The sequence below is a fragment of the Columba livia genome, chromosome 2 (genome assembly GCF_036013475.1).
Source record: "Columba livia isolate bColLiv1 breed racing homer chromosome 2, bColLiv1.pat.W.v2, whole genome shotgun sequence".
Classification (NCBI taxonomy): Eukaryota; Metazoa; Chordata; class Aves; order Columbiformes; family Columbidae; genus Columba; species Columba livia.
In genome coordinates this window covers 145845851-145865131 of record NC_088603.1, presented here as the reverse complement: position 1 = coordinate 145865131, position 19281 = coordinate 145845851, and positions in this window count along the sequence as shown.

The window sequence follows — 19281 nt, the reverse complement described above, 5'->3', positions numbered from 1 at the left end:
TTCTTACCTTCAAATGTTTATTCTGCTGAAGTGGTGTCTGTATAAAGTAAACAAGCTTTGATCTCCATATTATTTTAAACAGTTTTATCTCCATAGTGAGATAAGCCAGTCCAATCAGCTATAAATAAACTATTTTGTTTCTAAGTGAATGAAAATAGCAAGCAGACAAAGAAGTAAACAGGAAGAAAAACAGAAAGCTCGACCAGAGTAGTAATTCATTCCTCAAGGACAAGATACATATCTGCCTCTGCTTCACATCAGGTTCACCTGCTGTAGAAAAATACCCTTTTTCTTGACAGTGTTATGCACAAGATCAGTCTGAAGATTTGTATATCCCATGTTAGATGTTGCTGGACTGGGTAGTCTGATGGAGGTGAGGCTACTGTGAGTCCTTGTTCCCAGAGTCCAGCAGATATCAAGGCTGAACATGTGCCCCCAACAGGAAAATACATACACACTCAACACACACACACACACACGTAGCCTGCCGCACATACACACACCCTGGCTGCACAGATAACAAAGAGAGAAAACAGAGCTTTACCAGCACCTATGGACATGCATAGAATTCTCACAAACAGGCACAGATGACCTGATCCTGTTCCTCCACGGGAACAGGGTTCGGGAAAGTCTGCCAGTAGGATACAGTAGTACAGGCACATGGAACCCTGTCATAGCTCAGCCTCTTGATCTTGATCAGAGAACAGGTCTCTGCTCCTCTTTGTATGTATCAGTTGAATCTTTGATAGCCAGGTCAAACTGGGGCCTTTTATAGATATTTATACTTAATTTCTAAACAACATCTGCTTTAAACTAACATTTGAGTATTTCCTTTTCTGAATGTGCACCTTCCAGAGTAGTAAGGAGTGCTCCGTACAAGTGCATGTATAACAATGCACACAGTCTGGGCAACAACAGGAGGAACTGGAGCTCTGTGCCCAGTATGAGGCTTATGTTTTCATAGTAATCACAGTATCTTGGCGGGAAAAATTACATGACTGGAAGATCACAATGGATGGCTACAAACTCTTTCTGAAAGACAGGAAAGGGAAGAAGAGGAAATAGAGTTTCACTTTGTGTAAAGGAGAAATTTGAGTGTAGGGAGGTGAACTATGGAGACCACAAAAGTTCTCTCGAATGCTGTTGGATCAAGATTAGAGGGATTGTCACCAAGGGGATCATATTTTAAGTATCTGTAATCAACCTATCAATCAGGATGACAAGGCAAATTAAATCTTGCTTTGGCTGCTCAAGAAGTCTTGGCTCAAGAGAAGCTAGTCTTCATGAGTGACATCAATTACCCAGATGTTTGTTGGGTAAACAATACACCAATGACAAGTTGTCCATCAGGTTCCTGGAGTATATTGAGGATTACATCCTGCTACAGATGTTGGACATGCTGACTAGGACCAGTGCATTTCAAGATTTAGCTCTCAAAAACTGAGAAGGCTTACTTGACAAAATAACTACCAGTAGTAGTCTTGGATATAGCAATCATAACCTTGTGGAATTTAAGATCCTGCTGAACACATTGAAGACCAGTAGCAGGACAAAGACCCTTGATATTAGAAGAACCAATTTCAATACACTCAGAGCCCAACTGTGAGGGATTTCATGGGAAGCATCCAAGGAGGGTAAAGCAGCTTGTGAGTTCTCAGAGTTACTCAAGAACAAAACCAGTCCCCCCTCTACAAAAGGAAAGAGAGCAGAACAAGACACCACCCTTGCTTAACAATTAAAGTTTTGGTGTACTTAAAAGTAAAAAAAAAAAAAAAAGTGTTCTGGCTATGGAAAGGCAGTCAAATACCTACTTAGGACCACAAGACTACAAGAACCCTACTGACTAAGGCATGCCGAGTTGCAGTCAGGAAGGCAAAGGCTCAGCTAGAATTGAAATTGCGCAAAGATGTCAAGAAAAACAGAAAAGGTTCTTCATACATGTGAGCAGTAAGGAGAAACACAGAGAAGACAGAGGACCATTGCTAAACAGCACAGGGAAACTAGTTACTGGAGAAGGCCCAGGGAGGACCTCATAATGCTATCCTGTATTTAAAGGGTGGTTGAAATGAGGAGTCTCTGTCTCCACAAGAAGCCACATGGAAAAGACCAGGGGCAATGGGTACAAGTTGCAACAGAAGGTTTATTCTTCATATAAGAAAGAAAATTTTTAAAGTGAGAACAATCAATATCTGGAATAACGTCCTTAGGGATGTGGTAGAGTCCCCATTGCTGGAGGTTTTCAAGACATGATTGGATATGGTGCTACAGAATCACATGTAGGCTCTCTTTCCCACAAAAGGTTGGACCAGATTGTCCTTCAATGTCCCTTCCAACCCAGGCTGTTCTATGACTCTATGATGTTGAATTCATTGATAAAATTTTGATTTCTACTAAAATAATGTAGTATATTAAAACCGTAAGTTTGTATTTATAAGAACATTTTGGTTTTAATTTACATGAAGAAAAATTTGTTTGGGATTGTTCAAAATCAAAATTACACTGTGATTTTGAATGAAGAAAGAAATATGTATTTATTCAGCTACACTTTGGCAAAATAAAAATTCAGTCTTAGTACAATTACACTGCATGCAGATCACCAGGCATATTAACTTTTCACCTAAACTACAAAAACCTTATTGCCTTACTTTTTAAAAAACAAATTAAATCTATCCACATAATCCAATGGTTAGCCTCTCTCACATATTACTGTCTATACTCTGGGAAAGATCTGATGATGACATGAATCAGCTCTAGTCAACATTTATGTACTTTACTATATTTTTTCACAAAAAATTATGTTCAAAACATCAGGAACATTAGTTATAGACTATAATGCACACATTGCAAATCCCACTACATTAGCCATAAGGCATAATATTGAGACAAGAAAGAATATTGGATTTTGATCCAATGTCTGCAAGTTTTATTAAGTATTTTTGGTAAGAACTTATTAAAAGTAGCAAGAATATTCAGAATATTTGAGGACTGCATTTTATTTTTGAAAGATTGATTGAGTTTTTTGCTTTGTTTTCCATAAACCTTAATCTATTTCTTAAAACTATTTTACTGTATTGTTATTTGCTAAAAATAAATTAACCAAAAAACTTTAATAAGGAAATTGCAGATACTGCTCTCAAAAATTTCACTGAGAATGTCTTGAAAAACAATAGTAAAAAGTGTAAGAAAAATAAAATGTTTGCCATTTTAACATTTTTGTCTGAAAATATATCTAAAAAAATATTTATATTATATATCTCTTTTACATTATTTTTCATAATATGCGAATTTTTAGTATGTCTATTCATTAGCATATATTACATCATGTTAAATTAAATTTAAATATTTTTTTTAAATTATCATCTTGATTTTCATTTACGCATAGCAGAAAAAAATGTTATGTATTAAAACTATTGTATAATTCTGAAGAAAAAGGTTGCTTATAAATTATAATATAGACATGTATCCTCCAACCATTTTTAATGGTGACGTATTTTGATATGAATGTGAAATAAATACCGTATTGACTTCTTACTGAAATCACTGAGTGCACTCAGGATTCATGAGTCATTGCTTTGTGAAACAACTTTCTGAGAAATAACAAAAGCAACTTAACATTAATGCACTGTAAAAACATGGGAATCTTCCAGATCATCTCTTCAAGCTGACAAAGGCTTTGTTTGTTGTTGTTTTCTAAGTGAATGACAAAGTTTTCCCATCTTCATAAAGAACTTTCAGTAAAATTAAAACTGAAACAGAACTGAGCACTGGATATGGTGATACACTTATTTTCCTCAATGTTTTAGACCAGTGGGTTGTTAAGACATGAACAGAGTGTGAAATACATTTAAGAAGTGGGGGGGAAAAAAAAAAAAAAAACCAAAAAAAACCCAACCACCACCAAAACATTCAATAACCAAAAGTATCTCTTATATGATTAGCTGACCAGTTTAAACCTAGATCTAGAGGCACTACAAAGAGCTGGGAACCTATAGAAACCAGTTAACTACAGCTATCCAAGTATGCCTCAGTTTTACTCAATACTGTTTTATTGGTACCTCTGTGCTACTTAGGCATGCCAGGTTCAGTCTGGGTTGTGCTTCTCATGAAAATGTAAAAATGTGTTTCTGTGTATGCGGACAGTAAAGGATTCAGTACATCCCCTAAGGGGAGTATTAAAGAACCAACATACCCAGGCACATTGGCACATAGCCAGCACAGCCCAGGTCTGTGTTGACTCAGCTTTAGATATCTATTTTAGGAAAAAATTGTTATATCCATGGTGGTGTCTCTCTCCTCCCATCAGTCATAGGCATATGGTTTCATTAGATATGTAACTTTTAGACAATCTAATTTTTAGGTTAGCTGAATACCACTTTTAAGCTAAGCCACCACAAAACATTTTAAGACAAGCTTTCTTAAGAAACTGAACTTTAAGCAGATTCTTGAGATGTTAGGAGTCCTCTGCAGTTGATTGTCTCAAGTTTCTGGAACTGCAGAGATCCATCAATATTGTATCACACCAGCAATATTCATCAAAAGATTTAGAGGCTCTGGGGAAATAAATTAACATGTTTTACAATGCTAACAGCTATTGCATATGTATAATGTAATATGTGACTATTTTGGATTAATACATTAATACAATATTGCAGAAAACTTGACTACCCACCAAGAAGTAATAACAACAGATGCAGACAATGAATTTAGTCACTGAACTCCAGAACATGGGAATTTTAATCCAGCTTCGGCTGAAAGATCTCAAAAACCCTTAAGGACCTATTAACTATGGATTTAATACTTATGCCTACATAATGTCTTTTTCCAAGTAGGACATTGTTTTCTCTATGTAAAGCATAACTTGATACTGATGGAACACTGGGGTTTTACTCAGCATATGAAATTTTAATGACAAAACCATGATTCACAAATTAGATATCTATGCAGTTGTACATGATTTATGCATTGAATTATTTCTGTGTAACACAGAGAGGACAAGCAGGTCTTTTTGACCCAAATTTGACTTTGATTTTGCTGTTTTAGCCATGACCTAATTTAGAGCTGTCTCAGGCATGTTTATAAAATACTCAGCATTTAGACCATATGGTGTGGTTAGAAGCACAGAGCATCATTTGAACCTTCCCCAGGATTAGACTTCAAATTATTTCTAGTGTTAAAATTAAAATCTAACTCTTGAATTTAGTAAATACTGTATAACATACATGTAATCCTAAAAGCTCCTCACAATGAAATCCAGCATTAAACCTTCAATTTATCTATAAAAAAGTCCATCTCTGTCTGATCTCTCTAAACAACATTGTTCATGGAAACTTTAGATACTGCTTCTTAATTGATGACTGAGTAATTAACTATCCATATAACTAAATAGTTACTTCTGCCTTTGACACAGGAATTGCCTGCAAGTACTGAATCACACATGGTCTTTAACCAACAATTAGATGTATTTACAAAAATTCCAGAAATGGATGTGCCTAACTACAAATAATCCCACTGATGTGAAAAATGTTAACTACATAAATGAACAAACAAATAAAGCCTGTGCATCAAAAAAAGACCACATATGTTCACACAAATATGCATGTGCAAAGGAACAAAGAATCACAGGTCTGGTGGGAATCTCAGGAGATTACCCAGTCTTTTCATCAGCCTCCAGCAGGACAGAACAAAGGTTGTTTTGGCTGGAGGGTCTGCACCATTTACCCCAGTGGTGGCCAATGCCTCCAGACAGATGGAGCTGCTGAAGAGAGAAGCTGCAGTGCAGACTCCAGGCTGTAGGAAGTGCCTGGAACTTTCTTCTGGAATGAGGACAGGTGGCAGACCTGCCTGCAAAGGTTGTGCCTTGGTGGAGGACCTCCTGCACCAGGTGGCTCAGATGCAGAAGGTGGTGAGAAGGCTGTATAACATCAGAGAGGTTGAAATGGATACCTGGTTCCAACTGCAGTCTGCAGTGGACCCGTAGCCAAACAACCAACAAGTCCTCTAGTAGCACACACAGAAAGGAGAGGACTAATAATGCAGAAGAATGGAAGCTTGCAATGGCAAGGACCAGAAGGAAGAGTCTTCTCCTGAAGTCTGAGATGTTCTTGCAGAACCACTTCACCACTCTGTAGACTGAAGAGGGAAGACCTGTCACATCAGGAGAGACACTGGAGCTAAGTGAGGCAGCCCAATCTTCTGCCTGTATAACAATCAGCACAACTAAGAAAAGGTGACGGATGACAGTAGTAGGCAACTCTCTTCTGAGAGTTGAACCAGCACTCATCAACCTAACACACTCTCTAGAGAGGTGTGCTGCTTACTGGAGTGTCATATAAACGATGCCACCAGGAGACTACTAAACCTTGTACAGTCCAGTGACTGGTAGCAACTGCTTTTATTTCACGTGGACAACAATGATACAGCCAGGAGCACTCTGAGGAGTACCAAGAAGGATTATAGAGCCCTGGTAGCAACTGAAGCGTGGGCAGCTTTTCCATCAATCTTCAAAGTGAAGGGGTTTGAAAGAGACAGTCAAATCTGGTGAATCAACAAATGGTTACAAGACTGGTACCACAGAGTTACTCAGAGTTACTTGGTTACTCAGACCATGGGACTCACTTTGAGAAACCTGTTCTGCTGGGGTCTGAAGGTGTCCATCTGTCAGAGGAGAAGAGTGTCTTCTGTCATAGGCTTGCTAAACTGGCGAAGAGGCCTTTAAATTAAAGTTGCTGAGGGAGGACAATCTCAATCCATCCCAATCCTACCAGTTTGATACCACTGCCATCAACAGATAACCAGAGACCAGAGAAGGAGCACAGGTCAGCAAGAGAGCACCTGAAGAGCAGTGCAAAGGAATCCCAGCCACTCCAGCCTGTAAGTCAGCTCAGTCGGGGTCAAATTTAAAAGCCTCTGTGCAAACACAGGAAGCATGGGGAATAGACAACAGGAGTTAGAGACGTGCACATGCCTGCAGGGCTATGATCTTATTTGCATCACAAAGATGTGGTGGGATGGCTTCTACTACTGGAGTGTTGGAATGGAAGGATATGGGCTCTTTAGAAAGGACAGGCAGGAGAGACAAGGAGGGGGTGTCATCTCATATGTCAACAACCAGCTGGATTGCATGGACCTCCACCTGGGCTTGAATGAGGACCAAACTGAGAACTTATGGGTCGGGATTAAAGGGAGGATGGGGACAGGTGACATTATAGTGGGGGTCTGCTGCAGACCACCTGAACAGAAAGATCAAGCAGATGATGTACTCTACAGACAGACAGGAGCAGCCTCATATTCACAAGCCCTTGTCCTCATGAGGGACTTCAGCCACCCCAATATCTGTTTGAGGGACAACATACCAGGCCATAAACAATCCAGGAGGTTCCTGGAATGCACCGATTATAGTTTCCTTCTCCAAGTGATAGAGAAGGCAATGAGAAGAGCTATTATGCTGGACCTTGCTCTCGCCAACAAGGAAGGGCTGATAGGGAATGTGAAGCTCAAGGGGAGCATTGGCTGCAGTGACCATGAAATGGTGGAGTATAAGATCCTTAGTGAAGCAATGAGAGGACATAGCAAGTGCAATACCCTGAACTTCAAGAGAGCAGACTTTGGCTTCTTCATCTGCTTGTTAGAGTACCATGGGATAAAGCCCTGGAGGGAAAAGGGATACAAGAAAGCTGGTTAATACTCCAGGATCACCTCCTCCAAGCTCAGGAGTGGTGCATCCCAATGAAGAAGAAGTCAGGCACAAAAGCCAAGAGTTGCTCCTGGACAAACTCAAACACAAAAAGGAAGCCTACAGAGGTTGGAAGCAAGGACAGGTAGCCTGGGAGGAATACAGAGAAATTGTCCAAGAAGCCAGGGATCAAGTTACAAAAGTGAAAGTCCTGGTAGAATCAAAACTGTCCAGGGACATCAAGGGCAAGAACAAAAGCTTCTATAGGCATTTTGGTGATAAAAGGAAGACTAGGAAAAATGAGAATCACCTCCAGAAGGAAACAGGAGACCTGGTTACCTGGGATATGGAGAATCTTGAGGTACTCAAGAACTTTTTTGCTTCAGTCTTCATCAGTGAGTGCTCTAGCCACATCACCCAAATTACAGAAGGGAAAGGGAGGGACTGAGAGAATTAAGAATTGCCCACTGTAGGAGAAAGTCAGGTTTGAGACCATCTAAGGAACCTGAAGGTGCACAGCTCCATGGGACCTGATGAGATGCATCTGTAGGTCCTGCAGGAACTGACAGATGAAGTTGCTAAGCCACTATCCATAATATTTGAGAAGCTGTGGCAGTCTGTAGAAGTTCTCACTGATTGGAAAAGGGCAACATAAACCCCATTTTTAAAAACAGAAAAAAGGAAGACAGAGGGAACTACAGGCCAGTCAGTCTCACCTCTGTGCCCAGCAAGATGGTGGGGCAGATCCTCCCAGAAACTATGTCAAGACACGTGGAAAATACAGAGGTGATTGATGACAGCCAACATGGCTTCACTAAGGACGAACAATGCCTAACAAATTCAGTGGCATTCCATGACAGGGTTACAGAGTTGGTCCATAAGGGAACAGCAACAGATGAAATCTACCTGGACGTGTGCAAAGCATTTGACACTGTCCCACATTACATCTTTGACTCTAAAATGGAAAGACATGGATTTGATGGATGGATCGCTTCATGGATGAGGAACTGGCTGGATGGTCACACTCAAAGGGTTATGGTAAATGGCTTGATGTGGAAGTGGAGACCAGTGAGAGATGACTTACTTCAGGGGTCAGTATTGGGACCATTGCTGTTTAACAACTTTGTCAGCAACATGGAGAGTGGGATTGAGTGCACCCTCAGCAAGTTTGCTGACAACATCAAGCTGTGTGGTGCAGTCAATACACTGGACTGAAGGGATGCCATCCAGAGGGATCTTCACAGGCTTGAGAGATGGGCCTGTGTGAACCTCATGAATTTCAACAAGGCCAAGTGCAAGGTCCTGCACCTGGGTTGGGGCAATCCCAAGTGCAAATAAAAGCTGGGTGAAGAATGGATTGTGAACAGTCCTGAGAGAACTTGGCAGTGTTGGTTGATGAGAAGCTCACCATGAGCTGGCAGTGTGTGCTTGCAGCCCAGAAGGCAAACTGTATCATGGGCTGCATCAAAAGAAGCATGAGCAGCAGGTCAATGGAGGTGATTCTCCCCTTTTGCTCCACTTTTTTGACACCCCAGCTGAAGTACTGCATACAGCTTTGGGAGCCACAACATGAGAAGAACATGGATCTGTTGGATCAGGTCTAGAGGGCCCTGAAGATGATCAGAGCAGATGATAAACTGGAGCACCTCTCCTATGAAGGCAGGCTGAGAGAGCTGAGATTCAGCCTGGAGAACAGGAGGCTCCAGTGAGACCTTATAGCAACCTTTACCTAGAGGAGGCTTACAAGAAAACTGGAGAGGGACTTTTTACAAGGGCATGCAGTGATAGGACAATGGGTAATGATTTTAAACTGAAAGAGATTTACATTAGATATAAGGAAGAAATTCTTCACCACAAGCATTGTGAGGCACTGGAACAGACTGCCTAGGAAGCTATTGATGCTCCATCCCTGAAAGTATTCAAGGCCAGGTTGAATGGGGCTTTGAGCAAGCTTGTCTAGTGGAAGGTGTCAGTGCCCATGGCAGGGTGTTTGGAACTAGGAAATCTGTAAGGGTTTTTCCAACCAAATCATTCTATGATTCTTTCATATTCTACTGTATTATGTATAGACTATGTAGATTTAGAATTTGTGACATGATTTTAAATCCACTTTTAAAGATCCAATGAGAAGAACCCAACTCAGTGTTAAGTAGGACTTTTTAGTGCTTTTTTGCAGTTACTGATCCCTGCAAATTCCCATCATTTTGGCAGTGAATTAAGGACTTTGTCACAGGCACAATTTCTTCTCCAGATTTGCCAGAATTCCGCCCTTATGGTTTTTCATTTTTTTCTAAGTTTTCTTAGTACTATCGTGACGCACAATGTCACAAAACTTTAAAAGTCAAGTTATATGACTCTATTACTTCTATTCTGTCTATAGGACCTATTATCCTATTGCAGAAGTGAATTAGGTTGTTTTGAGATGATTTGTTCATGATAAATCTTTTTTTGGATATTACTCTCCTCTTTTTTTTTTTTTTTTTTTGTATTTTCTGGTGCTACAGGTTTGCTAGGTTGGTTGTTCCAGTCACTATTTGGAAACAGAAGTAAAGTTGATAGATACATAGTTCACTGGCTCCTTTTTTTTCCACATTTTTTTAAGTGTGGCATAATAATCACATTTTTCATCTTTGATCCATGAATTCTCAAAATAACTTCTATTTCTCCTCTGATTTTACCAGTCAATTATTTAACTAAGTAGAATGAAAAAGTCAGGCTTAGAATATAAAAACACTTAACTTAGATAAGTAGCCTCTAGCTCATTCTTGATTTATTCAAGGCTGATATCTTAATTTATTGTTGGTTTTAACTATATTTAACTGTAGGTTGCAGCTGGTATTTTAGTCAAGTATTATACAAAAATATTATTAAGCGTATTGACCTTCTTTGCATCACCTGCCAATGGTTTCCTACTCTTATAATAGTGGACCTATTATTATTAAACTGACTTTTTCACTCTTTGTATACCTTCTTGTTTTTGCATTCAGTTAAATGTCAGCCCAGTGATCCGTTACTGTATTTTGGGAGGGATTAATTCATTTGACCACATGTAAATGTCTTCTACGACTATGCTGTATAGTTAATGTAGTAAAATAGATACTCCTAGAATATAATTCAGAACATCCTAAACCTCAGCAGACAGTGCATACCAGTGTTCTGCTACTGCCAGCGAGAGATCTTAAAAGTACCAGCTCACATGCAGCAGTCTCTGTTGTGTATATCTGTAGTTATGTAAGGTTGATCACAAAAAGCCCGATACATATAATCTTCTAGGTTTATTGTTCTATGTGGACTCCTATAATGATAATGATCCTATTCCGTTTGCCCATGAATCACCCAGGACCTTTCGGAAACCTCAATTTAGAGCCTTAGTGTCAGAATTTGTTCTTTATTTTAGAAGGCCATGCTACTCCCTCTTATGTTGCCTTTCTTTTTTAGGAAACTATACCCTATTCTATTTACATTCTGGTCAGGAGAATTATTTCAACCAGTCTGTGACATTTCAGTTTAATAACAAAATACGTATTAATGATCTATTCTCATTCTGAGTTGTACAGGATGGTACCAGTCCTGCAGAGGACTACAAAACACGTCATGTCCATAGTAAAACTATCCAGCTGCCTCAACGTTCTTACTCTCGGATTACTTTTTGCAGGAAAATCTTGAAGGGGTAAAAAACTCCATACTGATGGCTTTTCAGCAAGACTTCAATGCCCAACATAAAGAATCTCAGACTGGCAAATTATTGCACAATACACCCATGAATGGCATTGCTTCAAAACCACAGTAATTGCATGATGTTATGAGGTTAAGAATCTGTAAACTAAAGTTATTGAAAAAAAAAATAACATTTTAAAATACCATAATTGTAATTTGTTGTTCAGAGTATCATTTACATCTCATTTGAGCTTTCCTATAAACTACCCAGTTTAATTTGTTTGGCCTTCTATGCAAATTAATAAGCAAAAATATAATATAGATTTCCAAATGTCCTACTCTGAGCATTATTTTCTACTTCTATGTCATTTCAAATGTCTCTTAATTTTGTGGTGTTAACCAATTATATGAAAGCCATCATAATCCTCTAATGGTTTTTGCTGCCTTTACCTAGGCTGACATTTTTATTATTTCCCCACATAATTTATTTAAGAAAGAAGATGCTATTCCACCTTGGAATCAAAACAAACTGTAGATACTCTCTTTGCTATGCTGGAAGGAAAAATCAAGATGACTTATTTGGACTGGGACAGAGATCAGCTTAAATGTAAATTCCTCCCTGCTTTATAGGTTTGACTATGTCTGTTTGGTCTTGGTACTGACAGCACAGAACATTAGTTCTGTTATTCTTTGTTCTAATTTGGTTTGACACCTCTAACCCACAAATTGCCAGATCTTCTTTCTTAAATATGAGCCTTATGCTGCTTTGTGGCTGTTTGGGGTTTTTTTTTCTTTAAAATTCAGCTCAGGGAAAAATATTATTATAGAATCTCAATATGCATTAATAGTTAAATATACTTGATGAATGCACAGAGGAAAAAAAATGAAACTTAAACACTCATCAGAAGAGGCAAACAGAGTTTCATCTCATGGTAGCTAAGTGAATGCCATGACTACTCCGGTTCTGAAATATTAATATTTGACGATACTCCAATCTTTTGTCTCTAAATTATATTTCCACAAAATGTGTATGAACTAAAAAACAGATAACGCTCAGGAAGCATCAAAGTCTTATTCTCATTTAAAAAAAAAAAAAAAAAAAAGAAAAAAGAAGAAAAAAAATCACCAAAAAAACCCCATACCAAACCCCAAACAATTCAAAAGCAATTTATGAAACTATTTGCAAGCAGCATCCTACTATTACATTTAGAATAGACGATAAAACAGCATATTTTATCTGAGTAAATAAAATACAAGAGAAGGTAAACCATTGTCTCAAGGAGTATGTGCCTTCGGAGAAGTAATATGGGTCCTCATAGATTAATTGTTTCTACAAACTCTAATCACAAATGAGTCTAAGACTCCCTTGGCTTCGTTGGTGAGGGATCTCTGGTGTGACAAGATTCTTTCATCTCAGATTATTCCAACATGTAAATTCATTGCCAACATGCATACACACTGCACAATAACCCCTACTGTTCCTATCTAAATAACCTTTTTGAAATAAAGATTGTGGTTGCAACGAGAAATTAAGTCTCTCATCTTCCTATATTATATTGGTCTGTAACAATTTTGTCATGGTCACTGGCAGCAGGAAAGGTCTGGTTAAAGTATCAGATTTCCTCTTAAAATTAGCTAAAAATCATCACCAGCTCCAGACACAAACCAGAGCTTCTTAAAACTAAGAACATTCTGGAGAAAAAGAGTAAAAGAAAGAAAGAAATTAATATAAAATTGATTTTAAAAAAACACATCAAATCCTGACATCAATAACAACATTGACTTAACTGTATATTGACAGGAATAGTAAGCGAATGCTCTATAGCATCTTGTGGGTTTTTTGGTTTTGTTTTGTTTTTTATATTTTTACCTTGAATTCTCCACTGATACTATAAATATTTTCTAAACAAATATCTCTTCTACGTCTTGTTCTCCTTTGACATTTGCCCTCTCTCATTCATGACTAGTGAATGGTTAGCATCATAAAATGGTTGTCAGTAGCTGGTTGTCATAGAAATGAGAAACACATTTATGCAAACTTGTCCCCAGACTGTACACAAAACTGAAGGCAGGAAAGGAGAGGAAAGGAGAGGAAAGGAGAGGAAAGGAGAGGAAAGGAGAGGAAAGGAGAGGAGAGGAGAGGAGAGGAGAGGAGAGGAGAGGAGAGGAGAGGAGAGGAGAGGAGAGGAGAGGAGAGGAGAGGAGAGGAGAGGAGAGGAGAGGAAAGGAAAGGAAAGGAAAGGAAAGGAAAGGAAAGGAAAGGAAAGGAAAGGAAAGGAAAGGAAAGGAAAGGAAAGGAAAGGAAAGGAAAGGAAAGGAAAGGAAAGGAAAGGAAAGGAAAGGAAAGGAAAGGAAAGGAAAGGAAAGGAAAGGAAAGGAAAGGAAAGGAAAGGAAAGGAAAGGAAAGGAAAAAAGAAAAGAAAAGGTTTATTTTGTTACTTCTTATAAATCAAAAATTTTTAATGATTTTTTGATTTTTCAGTATTTACACAAAATCTTAATAGTTTTATTCCTAAAAAAAATGATTTAAAAAAACTTGTGACTTGACTTTGGTCAAAAGCTTCTATAATATCTAATTTGAATAATGGTGAAAATATAAATTCTTTTTTTCCACTAAAAAAAAAAAAATAGTAAAGAGTGCATGGCTGAAGTTTTGGTTATAATGAATTCATTATACACGGTACATTAAGTACCACTTTTCTCTTTATTCAAATTACACAGACAATTTCATATATTCTATACCTAAAATCTATGAATTCTAACTAGCATAAATAATGTTTGCACTGGCACAAATGCATGTTAACCATACACCTTGTCTTTTTCTAGTCGGCACAAATTTGCACAGAGTTTCTTCACCTCACAATAGTACTAGAGTTAAATAAATGAAACACTAGACTAAACTTAAACAAAATAACTCTGATGGCACATCTGGAAAGTAATTGGACATAGAGTTCAAAATTATGTGAAATAACAGATTATTTTTATTTTTTTCTGTTTTAGCCTGAATCCTCTCTAAAAATGTAACTTCAAAAAGCATTTGCAGGCACAGCTTTTGCTTTTGAAATGACCTGTTGCTAACAACTTTCAATGAAAATCTTCATTGTCTGCGTTGTTTCAACCAGTGTCAAGTACACAAATATACACATTTCTGTCTTTTGTGTATTGTGCTTGGTGAATTGTGTTGGATTTCTCTAAGGAGATAAATGTTCATGACTCACTTCCAAATATCTTTTAACAAACTGTTTGGGACATCTGCTAGTAATGTAAACCTAATAGTGCTCAAGAGACCACTGCTGACAAGCTCCTCACATTTCAACTGAAATTTATAATTAGGCACATGTTTTGTATGTTTATACAAGAAACTTATGCAAGAACCTTTATACAAGGACCTTACACAAGAATGTTTCAACTTTTGAGCAGAGTATTTTTTCCAATGAGAGAGAAGATTTTTCACACCATTTGATAACATTTTTGTATTATTTCAACATCTCCTCAGTAGAGATGCATCATGTGAGCTGAAGTAGCTAAGTATCTTGATGCACTGAAAATGTCACTGCTTATGAAATTCTTTGATTGATCTACTCTTCTCTGATGTGTAGAAGAGGTCTCTATATTCAAAAAGCGAAGAGTAGAAAAAGATTTAATTTATACAGCAAAATTACCTAGATATTCATATTTTCTAATGCTTAAAATTTATAATTCACCCTGGTAAATGAGAATGAAGGAAATAATGATAGGCAGAGATTAACAAAAAGACCCTTTCAATGTTGACCTTCCTTAGGAAAATGTGATAAGTGTGATGGTCTTACATTTGCAGTGGGAGAGCAGGAAAAACTGAACCAAATGAAAAAGTAACATTTATTTTCTTGGAGGGCAACAAAACAAAGGTCTTGAGTAGAATGAGTGTTGACAGAGTGATGGCAATGGAAGATCATAGAAATACCTCTTTCTCCCCAGCCTCATTTGTGTTTTTCGTCTTCTCCTGGAAAAGAAAGGGCAGAAGTAGACCTGTTATAAAGTTGTGGTGAGCCTTTGCATTTATATTTAACAGCCAGACTCTAAATGCAAGTAGCCTGGCTAGATAAATATAATCAACAAAACTCTAGAGCAAACACTAAGCTACAGTTCCCTTTAATGGTGGTGTTTACACAGGCAACAGTACAGTACAAGTTACAGGAGGAAATGGTCTCAAGTTGAGCCAGGGGAGGTTTAGATTGGGTATTAGGAAATATTTCTTCACTGAAATAGTGATCAAGCATCGGAATATGCTGCCCAGGGAAGTGGTTGAGTCATCATCCCTGGAGGTGTACAAAGACATGTAGATGTGGTGCTTAGGGACATTGTTTAAAGGGACTTGGTGGTGTTAGGTTAACAGTTATACCCAATGATCTTAAAGATCTCTTCCAACCTAACTGATTCTATGAGTGATCAATCTGCATATGAGTTTCTCAAGTATGTTGCTAATCCCCCATCTGTTGGAGTCTCTTGTAGTCTTCTACTGAATTTGCAGACAGCTCTGCCTACATTGTCACGTATAGGTTTCTTCACTAGGGTGTGACACAACTTGATATCAGTAAAAAGTCATTTGCAAGAAAAGCCTTAGAGTCCTCTGAACTTTCAACATCTCTGCTAACACTTTTGGGATAAGAGAAGTCCAAGCGAAGTCAGATGTGACTGCTATGATCTTGTGACAATTTGGTTACTCACATTCTTATTCCAAATTTATTAATAATTGTCTCTGCACAACAACAGAGCTCAGAAACCTCTGTATAAATATAGCATATGTAGTATAGCTATACTGTATATAATACAATATGTATAGCAATTTTGTAACTCTGATAGTGATATCCATTGAATTTATAACCATTTATTGATATGAGTTACAACTTAGTTGTCTTCTGGATGCAACAGTGTTTCAACTCCTTATTCCACTAAGACCTAGGGGTAGTAACAGACACTGATTAAAAACAAATCAAAACAAAACAAAACAAAACAAAACAAAAAAACAAAAACAAAAAACAAAACATTGTAGTGGCTGCAGAGTAGAAAAGAGTTTTTCATTACTTGCTTAGTGATAGTCTTGAGAAGTGCGGTAAGCATCCTCAGAGAAGAAACCAGATGGTTGTGTTTCCTTGGTACAAAACCATTATTGTTCTTCTTGAGGGACCAGAGGATAGCTTCCCAAGCAAAACATCTAATCTTCTTGAAATGACACATATTCAGAAACTTTCTACCTCAGTTATAAATGCCTACTTCAAGAAGGCACTGGTAGACCACTCATAAAGGGTCTACCCCAGAACAAAAAGTACAGAGTGCTTTTGTTTGGTATTTTTCAAACCTGTTAAAGTCAAGGACTGAAGCAATCATAAATATGCTAATGCAGCCACTAGTTTTGCAATAAATTTCAGGCACCATCTTGCTACACTTGTTTCATTATCCCAACTGCCATTTTATTCACTTAGTCACAATTATACTGCAGGAAAATTTTAACTGTGTTAACTTAAGTTAGAATGAAAAGACATAGAGCACCACACATTTCTACCTATTAACAATCAACAGTTGTTGTTTTGGTGTTTTTGTTTGTTTGTTTGTTTGTTTGTTTGTTTTTCCCCACGGTGTTAAATGCAAAGTCTTTGATTCCTGAGTTGTATAATATGCTTAGTCTTTGCAACATGGCACATTTGCATATTGAAATGGATGGAAAATAAGAATAATGAGCTATGCAGGGAAATCTGAATATAAATAATAATGAAAAAATGTTTAAACTACTTTATTCTTTCAGTCTTTTCAGGATGTAACTAATGGATAAAATCTTTTGTTGGTGACAATCTATTTAACTATGTAGGGTTTAGTAGACATTTAGAGATGTCTACTTTAGTCTCTAAAATTTTCCCCTTTACCATCTGATTGTGTTTTCTTGGCACTTTTGGATGGGGATTTCTATTTAACCTTTTCCCGCCTGTTTCAATTGTCCTCCTCTGCATAGGCTCCCATATAATTTTCAGCTTTTCTTTTCTAAATTTTACTGCATAGCATTACATATTTTTCTTCCAGAGGGACCTTTAGAGGCAACAGAGTAGTTCCTTTTCTTTGATCCAAAACTACACCAAAGCACTAAAGTAAACATAATGTTAGAAAGAAGAAACCAAACAAACCAACAAACTAAAAAAACACCCCCAAAACAAACAAACAAACAAAAAACCAAAACCAAACAAAAACAAATAAAACCTTAAGAGGGTTTTTTTTTAGCTAAAATATCCAGTCCACCCTTTTTTTATTTAGGCTGACATCACCTAAACCTTCTGGCAAATTTAAAAGTATGTGAGCCATGGCACATTTTCTGTGCAAACCTTTATGTATCCTGTTCACAATCCACAAAATTATAATGACACTTAAGGATGCACACTCCTTTCTCCTCCTCCTTGCGTGAGACATCGACTTCTTAGCACCAAACCCATATGTTCGACCTTCATCTTAGGGAAGTTTGTAGTCTACCTGGAGCTCGGATCAAGGATATCGCTAGAGAGCTCCCCAAACTGGTGCACCCAACAGACTACTACCTGCTGCTGGTCTTCCAGACAGATGGGGAGGAAGCTGCTTCCCGTAGTCTGAGGGGAATGAAGAACGATTTCAAGGTCTTAGGAAGGATGGTGAAAGACTCAGGGGCTCAAGTGATCTTCTCTTCACTTCTTCCATCTTCAAGTAACGATGTGGGATGGAATAGGAAAATTCAGACTCTAAATGGTTGGCTCCAAGACTGGTGCTACAGGCAGGGCTTTGGATTTTTTTATAATGGCTGGTTTTATAAGACTCCAGTCTGGACAGTGTTACAAGGGAAAGGTTTATCTCGCAGGGGCAAAAGGATGCTGGGGCAGGAATTAGCTGGGCTCATTTGGAGAGCTTTAAACTAGGCTCGAAGGGGGATGGGGTTGTAGCTGGGCTTGTCCCACTGGGGCAGCGTTCTAAAACTGATGAGGACCAGGTGGCCTCCTATGCCCCTAGGGAGAAATTGGTGTGCTCTGCTCGCTCCCTGAAATGCCTGTACAACAATGAGCACAGCATGGGGAATAAGCAGGAGGAGTTAGAATCCTATGTTCAGTTGGGAGATTATGATCTGGTGGCAATTACAGAAACATGGTGGGAAAGCTCACATGACTGGAATGTGGTCATGGGTGCCTATGCCATTTTCAGGAAAGACAGGCCAGCCAGGCGTGGTGGTGGAGTTGCTCTCTATGTGAGATGATAACTTCCTCATGCAGATGGTGAAGGGGCTGACTAGGAGAGGTGCACTGCTGTATCTCCTCCTCAATAACAAGGAGGGTCTGGTCGAAGCAGTTAAGGTTGAGGGCTGCCGGGGTTGCAGTGACCACGAGATGGTGGAGTTCAGCATCTTGTGTGGCAGGAACAGAATAGCAAGTAGAATTGCAAGCCTGGACTTTAGCAGGGCTGACTTCGGCCTTTTCAAGCAATTGCTGGGGGAAATCCCATAGGCAAGACTGCTTGAAGGAAAAGGGGCCCAAGATAGCTGGATTGCATTCAGGGATTGCTTCTTCCACACTCAGGATCAGAGCATCCCCACACGTAGGAAGTCAAGGAAGGGAGCAAGGAGGCCTGCGTGATTGAATAGGGATCTGTTGGGTATGCTCAAGCAGAAGAGGAGAGTTTACAGGTCATGGAAGCAGGGGCTGGCCACTTGGGAGGAATACAAGGCTGCTGTTAGAGGATGTAGGAAGGCAGCTAGGATAGCCAAGACCTCCTTAGAATTACAGCTGGTGAGAGGGGTCAAGGACTGCAAAAAGAACTTTTTCAAATAGCAGACAAAACTAATACCAGAGGCAATGTAAGCCCACTGATGAATGGGGTGGGTGCCCTGGTGGCAGAAGATACAGAGAAGGCAGAATTACTGAATGCCTTCTTTGTCTCTGTCTACTCTGCTGGAGGCTGTCCTGGGG